The sequence below is a fragment of the Phacochoerus africanus genome, chromosome 10 (assembly GCF_016906955.1).
Source record: "Phacochoerus africanus isolate WHEZ1 chromosome 10, ROS_Pafr_v1, whole genome shotgun sequence".
Lineage (NCBI taxonomy): Eukaryota > Metazoa > Chordata > Mammalia > Artiodactyla > Suidae > Phacochoerus > Phacochoerus africanus.
Genome location: NC_062553.1, coordinates 75,920,985 through 75,930,040, shown reverse-complemented (window position 1 = coordinate 75,930,040; position 9,056 = coordinate 75,920,985). Strand labels below are relative to the sequence as shown.

General features: G+C 47.2%; 1 long non-coding RNA gene across 1 annotated transcript; it reads left to right on the top strand.

Annotated features, from left to right (window-relative positions):
• Window positions 1–326: 326 nt before the first annotated feature.
• On the top strand, window positions 327–7,883 carry LOC125137796 (uncharacterized). The gene is made up of 3 exons (XR_007137504.1): window positions 327–355; window positions 2,467–2,581; window positions 7,234–7,883. It is a non-coding gene; the product is annotated as an uncharacterized LOC125137796 (long non-coding RNA).
• The last annotated feature ends 1,173 nt before the right edge of the window (window positions 7,884–9,056 follow it).

Genomic DNA, 9,056 nt, shown 5'->3' with positions numbered 1-9,056 from the left:
GCAGAACATTCATGGGAAAAAAAAAAAATCAGGACTCCTCAGGCATATTTTTTTTTCTTTTAGAGAATCCTCCCAACTGACAGGGTAAAACACCACAACCCAAGTGACACTTTCTTTTTCTCACGGTGTAAAAGATTTCAAAGGGGAGCTTGGCCCCTGTGCAGCACGGTTAGCATGTTGTTATAATACGTGGGTCCAAGTACTTTATGATTGTAATTGAAGTAGAGTTCATTTACTGTGTGTTCTTTTCGTGTGTACAGCAAAGCGATTCAGTGATGTATTATATCTTCTTTTTCAGATGGTTTTCCATTATAGATTACGGCAAGATATTGAGGGGAGTTCCCTGTGCTATACAGTTGAGTACTTTAAACTCGGGGCGGGGGGGGGGATGAACAAGAGGTCTGCCTTCCCTGCGGTGGAAGTTTGGGTATTCCCAGGCTTTCAGGTAATACAGAGTGCCTTCCTGCAGCCTGCAAATCAAGACCGGGCGGGCCCCTTTGTGCAAGGTATTTGCATTAGCGACAGAGATTTATAGCGAACGGCCACCAGGTGGCGTCCTCCACTTAATCCGCTGGCTTGCTTTGTTCTCTTGGAAGGGCTGACACTTCGTGCGAAGAATGGTCCAGGCCAGGAGGCCCAGAAGGGCCACAAGCAGGATTCTATTGGTTCAACCTGACAAGACTCCAAGCTCATAAATGCGGGGAGCTGGGGTCAGTGACCCGGGACGAAAAGTACATGTTTCTTCACAGAGCGGCTGCAACCGCTAAAGTCCTATCAGCTCCCAACATGTATTTGGACCTGACTCAGTGTTAATTGCTCGCACCGAGCGTGCTGATGCTGGATTCATAGCTGATTTCTCTCTCTTGGGGTGTTGGGCTGACCTGGCCTGAGGGGGCGGTGCACTCTGCATTTGTGGAACCATCTTTACTGACTTTACACCTTTACACGACTTTCTCAATACATCAAATCAGTTTAATTTTTTTAAATTATCTTTTTGGAGACTGAAATGATTTTTTTTTCTTTTCCACTAAGAAGAGAAAATAGGAATCCATGTGAGAAAATTTCCTTCTAAATGAGTATAGCGAGCATCACCTTTTTCTTCTCTTTGGCAGACATTTTCACACTTTTCCCAAGGATTTCACAGTTGGCCTGGCTAACCGATCTGACTTTGCTGGGTTACTAGATCTGCCACAGATGCTTCTAGCACCTGGAGAGGGGCGTGGTGTCTGGCTGTCACAGCCATTTTTGTTACTTGGCACACATGCATAGCCATGAACCTTAGGCAAAGCTAAGAAGGAAGAATCCGGAGTTCCCATTGTGGCTCAGCAGGTTAAGAACCGGACAGTGTCTGTGAGGATGCAGGTTCAATCCCTGGCCTCAGCGGATTAAGGATCTGGTGTTGCTGCAAGCTGTAGCATAGGTCGCAGATGAGGCTTGGGTCTGGTGTGGCTGTGGCGTAGGCTTGCAGATGCATCTCCCATTTGACCCCTAGCCCAGGAACTTCCATATGCTACAGGTGCAACTGTAAAAAGAAAAAAAAATTTTTAAGGAAGAATTCTTGTCTCCATCTTTCCTTTTCCTATCCCAAATCCCAGGGCATCTGTGCCCCATTTCTATTCTCTGGGGCTTAGCTCCGAGTGTGGAGACAAAGCAGACCAAGGCTGAGCCAGCCAGGGGTGTCATTTCCTCCACCTACGGGGAAGAGTCAACATAGGGAGGACAATTCCTGTCACTGCTCTGTGCCTGAGGTTGTCAAAGAAGATTGTGGTCAGACCAGCCATGCTTCTGTCACTTAGGAGATGCCATTTGCAGACTTGAAGTCCATTTACACGGACACCAAGTTCCTGGCTGTGCTTCTGTCACAAACCATGTCTCCATCTATACCACCCAAGTCCCATCAATTTTCTCTTCACACGCATAAATGGGGACTGGCCAGAGGCCTCACAGGGATTTCAGAGAGTGGCTTTGCGAGTGCTTTCATTGGCTGAGAACATCCGCCTTGCCTAGGTATGCATCCACTGCTTAACCTTCATTCATTTTGAGGGTGGATTCTAACATGCCGTGTTTGCAGGAAACAGAAAGGTGCTTCCAAAGAGCTGATAGGAACTGGAAGTTTGAGACCCCAGTTCTCCCGTTTTACCTGTCCCCTCAGGGGAGCAGCAGGGCAGTTGATAGAAACGCGCCCAGAGGAGTCAGACCAACTGGTTAAACTCTTAGCTCTGCCATGTGGATGCTGTGTGGCTTTGCAGCAATTACTCCTGGGAACAACTTTCCACTCCTTTCTCACGCCACCGTCAGAGGGGTCAGGGGCAAGCAGATCTTGGCCCTGAAGCCCTGGCAACCGGATCGTTTGGTTGACTGCGCGCCCTCTTCTGGTTGGTAGAGGCAAAGCAGCCTCCTCAGGACCACAGCCTTTGGCAGCAGGAGGCACTTTTACATGATTTCATTTTGCCTTTTGAAACGCAGGCTTAGAGAGGATGACTGGCTGGTCCGAGTTCTCACAGTAGTAGAGTTTGGAGGCTCAGTACAAGCGTTCTGGCGTCTCCGTGTCTGAATCCAGCCGTGGCAGTCGGGAGTCAAGGTAACCTTGGGCAAACCGTGTAATTTCTCCATCATAAGTTTTCTTATCTGTGAAATGAGGGAACTAAAGCTTGCCACCTCATGGGGTTTTAAGATGACATTAGCCAGTGCATGTGGAAGGGCTTGGCATGCCCCTGACCTCAGCAAGAGCAATGTCTCCAGAACATTCTTACAGTGATTTATCTGTGTTTATTTATCATTTTTCCCTACAATTGATAACATTCATTTGACCAGAGGAAAACGAAGACTCTCAAAAGCCACTGAAGAAAGCAGCCACAGATGTTTGGCTTTCAGACAGAACGTCTGACTTTGGTCACTGACTGAAAGGAGAGTGGGAGGGACCTTTAGTTGCCACCACGGCTCAAGTTCATCACTGCAGACATAACGTCCTGGGTGCTCCATCAGGGTTTGAGACGTGTGTGAGCTTCCATGAGCACAGAGTCTGCGAGCAGGGGGTGGCCCTTGTCCCAGAGAGAGGTGGCAGGTGCAAACTGCTACATTTAGAATGGATAAGCAATGAGGTCCTGCTGTACAGCACAGAGAACTATATCCAGTCTCTTGGGATAGAACATGACAGAAGATAATATAAGAAAAAGAATATATATATATGTATAGGAAATGAATGCCTCGCCTTCTTTTTCTTCCTTCCCTCTGATCATCTCATGGTACCTCTGGCGGGCCTGCCCCAAGGCAGGGAGCCTGGGGGTGGCAGCCCCAACCTGTCAGCCTCCCAGAGCATGCAGTGGCCCAGATGACGAATCTGAGGGAGCAAAGGAGGACACACACAGCCCATGGCTTCTCCCTGCACAGGAAATCGACAGGTTTCTGTTATTTATATACTCAGCGGTGCCTCTCTCAATTGGAAAAGGGTTGGGGTTTTTTTGCTTTTCTTTTTAAAAAAAAATCATTTTATTCAAATATAGTTGATTTACAATGTTGTGTTAATTTCTGCTATATAGCAAAGGCATTCAGTTATATACATACATATGTATAGATAGATAGACACACATTCTTTTTCATATTCTTTTCCATTATGGTTTATCACAGGATATTGAATATAATTCCCTGTGCTCTACAGTAGGACCTCGTTGTATATCCAGTTGTGGTTCGCATCTGCTAGTCCTGAAGAGGTTCTCTTTTTTTTGCATTTTATTTTATTTTATTATTTATTTTATTTTGTTTTATTTTATTTTATTTTATTTTATATTTGATTTGATTTGATTTGATTTGATTTGATTTGATGGTGACACCCATGACATGCAGAAGTTCCCAGGCCAGGGATTGAACTCAGATCACAGCAGTGACAGTACTGGATGCTTACAGCTAGGCCACCAGGGACCTCTCCCTTTCCTTTAAAAAATTTTTTTTCTTTTGTTCGGGTATGGTTGATTTACAGTGTTGTGTTAATTTCTTCTGCATAACAGAGTGATTTGGTTATGCATATATAGATTCTTTTTCATATTTTCCATTATGGTTTATTGCAGGATACTGAACAGAGTTCCCTGTGCCGCACAGGAGAATTTTGTTGTTCAGCCATCCTCTGTACCAGTTTGCACCTGCTGATCCTAAAGAGGTTCTTCATAACCTCAGCTATGGAACTGTATTTCCACTGACCCTACCCCCTAAATAGGGTTCCCTTCTCCCCCTTCCCAATTCATGCCCTTCTTCTGCTCTAGTCCTTGCTGTGGCTCACATGCATTCCCAATATGGCAGGAGGTGTTAGGAATTCAGATGGAAATGGAGAGTGACACAGACCAGTGTACCTTTCTAGAACATTCCTCCCCTTTCCCCTTTTCCCCACCTTCAGGCTCTTCGCCCCACGATTCTGGTGCCTGCAGAGAGGGAGGGAGGGAAAGGTGGAACCAGGGTGAAGTGGGAGGCTCTGGAGAAGGAAAAGAGGAAGAAGGCTCCCCGGGGTCCAGGTTTGCCGTAGATGCTGTAGCTACAGTTCCTTCACTCTGTTTCTCTGTGACTGTGGAGCCACTCACTTCATCAGTTCATATTTATTGAATATATAATTCACGCCGGACCCCATGCCAAGTGCTGATGAACCGTGCACCACAGGACACCGGGACCTCACGGTCTGCATCCTGCCTGTGAGATCTAACATTCCTCCACTACCACACAATAGAATCAACTCCCTGAAAAAGACTCACTCAAGACACGGAGGGAGGCCGGGGCGGGGGGGGGGGGGGGCTACTGACAGGTTAGGAAGGGCTTCTCCCTGGCGCCTAAGAGCTGAGTGTGAGGCCTAGGAGCTGAGTGTGAGGCCGAGAGGTGAACGGATGCAGGGGGAGAGGCGAGGAGGCCACATCTGGCGAAGGAGAGCTTGTGCAAAGGTGTAAACAGCCGGGCGGGTCTGGGGCCGGTTCTGGAAGACGGGTCACGAGCCTGCCGCAGGCCCTGGAGAGCAGGCTCAGAGAACAGGTAGGTCCCAGGGCAGGAAACTGTGCTCTGAGGATGACAGGAAGGCATCAAAGGGTTCCTGCGAGAGAGCGTCACCTGGCCAGTATCACTGTAAAAACCATTGTGGTGGCCGTGGGGGCTGAGGGGGCTGAGAAGCAGGAATAGAAGGTTCCTAGAGTCAATGGTGCGATGGTCGGCGAGACCTGAGCATAGCCAGTGGTGAGGAGAGGTTCCGGTCACCATCTGTCGAGGGAGGCAAAGGGACAGGGCTTCCAGGAATGTCAGCCTCCACTTCTGCCTCTTTACCCACAGTCACTCTGTGAATTCCACTATGTGTCTTTTTTTTAAGTTGGTTTTTTTTTTCCCCAATTTTATTTTATTAATTTATTTAAACTTTTTTTTTTTTTTTTTGACTGCACTTGGGCCTGGGATTGAACCTGCACCACAGCTATGGCAACACCACTGCACCACAAGGGAACGTCCTCCCCACGTATTTCAGTTAAACTCAACATGGAGAGGAAAGAAAATTCTTTCTGGATGAATATCTATTCCTTGCAGAACATGGAGTTGCTACTTTCTGTCTTGCACACAAATTTCCCTCTCTCTCTCTCTCTCTATTTTTTATTTTATTTTATTTTATTTTATTTTTTTGTCTTTGGTCTTTTGTCTTTTTAGGGCCACATGTGGCATATAGAAGTTCCCAGGCTAGGGGTCGAATTGGAGCTGTAGCTGCCAGCCTACACCACAGCCACAGCAACGCCAGCTCCTTAACCCACTGAGCAAGGCCAGGGATCGAACCCAAGCCCTCAGAGAGATGGCACAGGCCACTGAAGCCTTGTCCTTGGCAACGCTGAGTCCCAGGGGACACTTTTGCTGGAATGAATGTCGAAGCGGTCCTGTGTGGCCAGTGCTCCCCAGATTTCAGCTCTGGGGTGCTACAAATGCCCTGGTGCTTTGCAGTGTGGGCACCAGTGCAGGTCATTGCCTTAAGGAAGGAAAGGGGGTCCCGCTGTTTTGGTTTAAACACCTTCCATCTTTAACGCGATGACTTTCTTTTAAAATCCTCCGGTTGGTTGATGGGGAACCACTAAAATGCAAACATGTTCCACACAAACGACTCAGCAAACTTGCCTGCTTTATCGCTAATGTCTTGGCTGTCAAACCCCGAAGTTTATCCCTCTGGCCTGGACGTGGACGTGGTCCATTTGTAGAAAAGAACTAGTTTGGAATGAATGTTACTGCTCCCCACTCTCTTGGGGGCTTCTTCCAAATATCGTGAGACGTTTCGGGTGGGCCGACCCTATTCAGGAGGGCTTCCCACCTCTGAGAATGAGTCCAGATGATCTGACCTTTGAAGCTGGAGGGTTTGCTTTGAAAGCACTGATTTAATTTCTATTCCAGATTTAAATAGTAAGACAAAAGCACACAGCAGAGAATGCAGACATGTTTTTCAAAAACCTAACTGACAATGAAACAGCTTGATGCCATAGTAAATTTCTTTGCAGGAAGTTTAAAAAATGTAAAATTACTGGAGGAAAAGTGTAAGCATAAAAAATATAGGATGCCTTTGTTAGAGCGTGTTTGTGCCGGTAGATGGCTATTTTAAAGCAATTCCAACAAAATGTGTGTAAGATAATTATCAGAAAAGGCAATTACAAAATTGGAGTTTTCAAAATGTGAAATGGCGTAGTTTTAAAGAACGAAGCTATTCTCCTGAAGGAGTCATCAGGGAGGAAGGCAAAGGAACATAGGAGCCTCTGCTTGAAGCAGCCGGTAGCCTACTTAGAATTTGCAAGTCAAAACTTCCTTGCATCTAATTCTCAGAACAGGGAAGAAAGCCATGAAATGTTGCCTAGAGGAGAAATATATATATCTGGCTGCACCTGTGGCATATGGATGCTGAGGCACGAGTTTGATTTCCCAGCTCAGTGCAGTAGGTTAAGGATCCGGTGTTGCCAAGGCTATGGTGTAAGTCACAGCTGCGGCTTAGAATCCATCCATGGTCTGGGAACTTTCTTTCTTTCTTATTAAAGTATAGTTGATTTACAGTGTTGTGTCAATTTCTGCTGTACAGCAAAGTGACCCAGTCATACACATATATGCATTCTTTTTTTCATACTATCTTCCATCATATTCTATCCCAAGAGATTGGACCCAGTTCCCTGTCTGGGAATGTTCATATGCCACGGGTGCAGCCAAAAAAAAAGAGGAGCCAAATTCTGACATCTGTTCTCTTTTTCTTTCCAGGATCACACATAAATCTGATTCTCATGACATTTCAGCCCAGACCAGACCCCACCAGAAACCTCCAGGTACTGCAACTAGAGAACTGCAGCCACTCTCCTGGGGGTGTAGAGGCTTCTGCCAGAGAGCTGGTGGCTCAGGGGTGTGGACCATCCAAGGAATGACTGCCAGTGGACAAAGTGACTTTCTGGTCCTGGTGGAGGCACCGGTACCAGGCGATGGGGGCTAAACTGTAGGGAACATGGGGCCAAGGTGGCACTGAGGGGCTCCCCGCTGCCTCTGGGGCAAAGCCGCTCACATTCTGTTCAAAGGCAGGGTCCTGGCATCCACTGGCTCGCCAGGTGCTCTCAGCAGCAGGCAGAGGCATTCAGGGTCCAAATCTGCCTATGCTACTCATCAGCTGGGGGACCCAGGCACAGGACCCAGTCTCTGTGCCTCCGTTTCCTCATCTGTGCCAGTTTCCTGTGGCTGCTGCAACCAATTTACTGTGCACGACAAACAACCACATATCAGGGGAATTATGACAGCAGAAATTTACTCTTCCACAATTCTGAAAACTAAAACTCTGAAATCTGGATCCCTCTAGGAGCTCTAAATGAGAACCGTGGAGTTCCCGCAGTGGCACAGTGGGTTAAGAATCCCACTGCAGCTCAGTGGGTTAAGAATCCGGCATTGCCATGAGCTGTGGTATAGGTTACAGATGCGGCTCCCGTGTTGCTGTGGCTGTGGTGTAGGCCGGCAGCTGTAGCACGGATTAGACCCCTAGCCTGGGAAGCTCCATATGCCACGGGTGTGGCCCTAAAAAGAAGAAAAAGAAAAAAAAAGAATCCCACTGCAGCGGCTTGGGTTGCTGTGGAGGTGTGGATTCAATCCCCAGCCTGGCACACAGGTTAAAGGATCAGCTTAAGTTAGATCCCTGGCTTGGCAACTTCCCTATGGCTCGTGTGCAGCCATAAATAAATGAATAAATAAATAAAGATAAATGAGAAGCATTTCCTTGCCTCTTGTAGCCCCTGATGGCTGCCAGCATTCCTCGGCTCCATCACCACAATCCTGGCTTCGTGGTCATGTGGCTTTCTCCTCCTCTGTGTCTACAATCTCCTGCATCCTTTCTCTTACAAGGACCTGTGATGGCATTTAGGACCCCCCGCTCCCGACCCCAATAACTCAGGATAATCTCCCTACCTCAAGACCCTTGACGCAGTCCCATCTGCAAAGACTCTTTTCCCCATAAAGTGATGTTTACTGACTTCAGGGCTTAGGACCTGAGAGCTTTGGGGCTGTTATTCAGTCAACTGCAGGGAGTAATGATGGTAACGTCGAAGGGTTGTGAGCATCGCATGGTTTAACGTGCATGAGGTGCTTAGAACAGGGACAGGCCCATTGAAATTGCTGGGAAGGTGTTGGATTTCACTCTCTTGTTACAAAGTAAAGGGGCAGGTGCAAAGGTAATGAAAGGATGGAGCTGGAAAATGGGGTCTGACCCTGGTTGTTCAGAGACCTTTCCACTAAAGCCCAGCCGCTCTGCAAAGCCTGTTTCTGAGCTCCGGCTTTCGGTGACACCCTCAGAATCAGAAGGGCTGTAAATACCCCCAAACCAATACTCCCCAAATGCTTGGGTTCTTTCAAAATGCCTGCTCTTCTGCTGTGCTTTCTTTTCTCCTCCAGTCTATTCACTCCACGTTTTTTCCTCAGTCTGCATTATTTCTTTTTTTCTCACGGACAGCTACACCTATTCATTGCAAATATGGTATCATGAGAATGTGATGACAGACCCAAACATACAATTATTATTTTTTTTAACTTAGGCACCATATGTGTTTGGT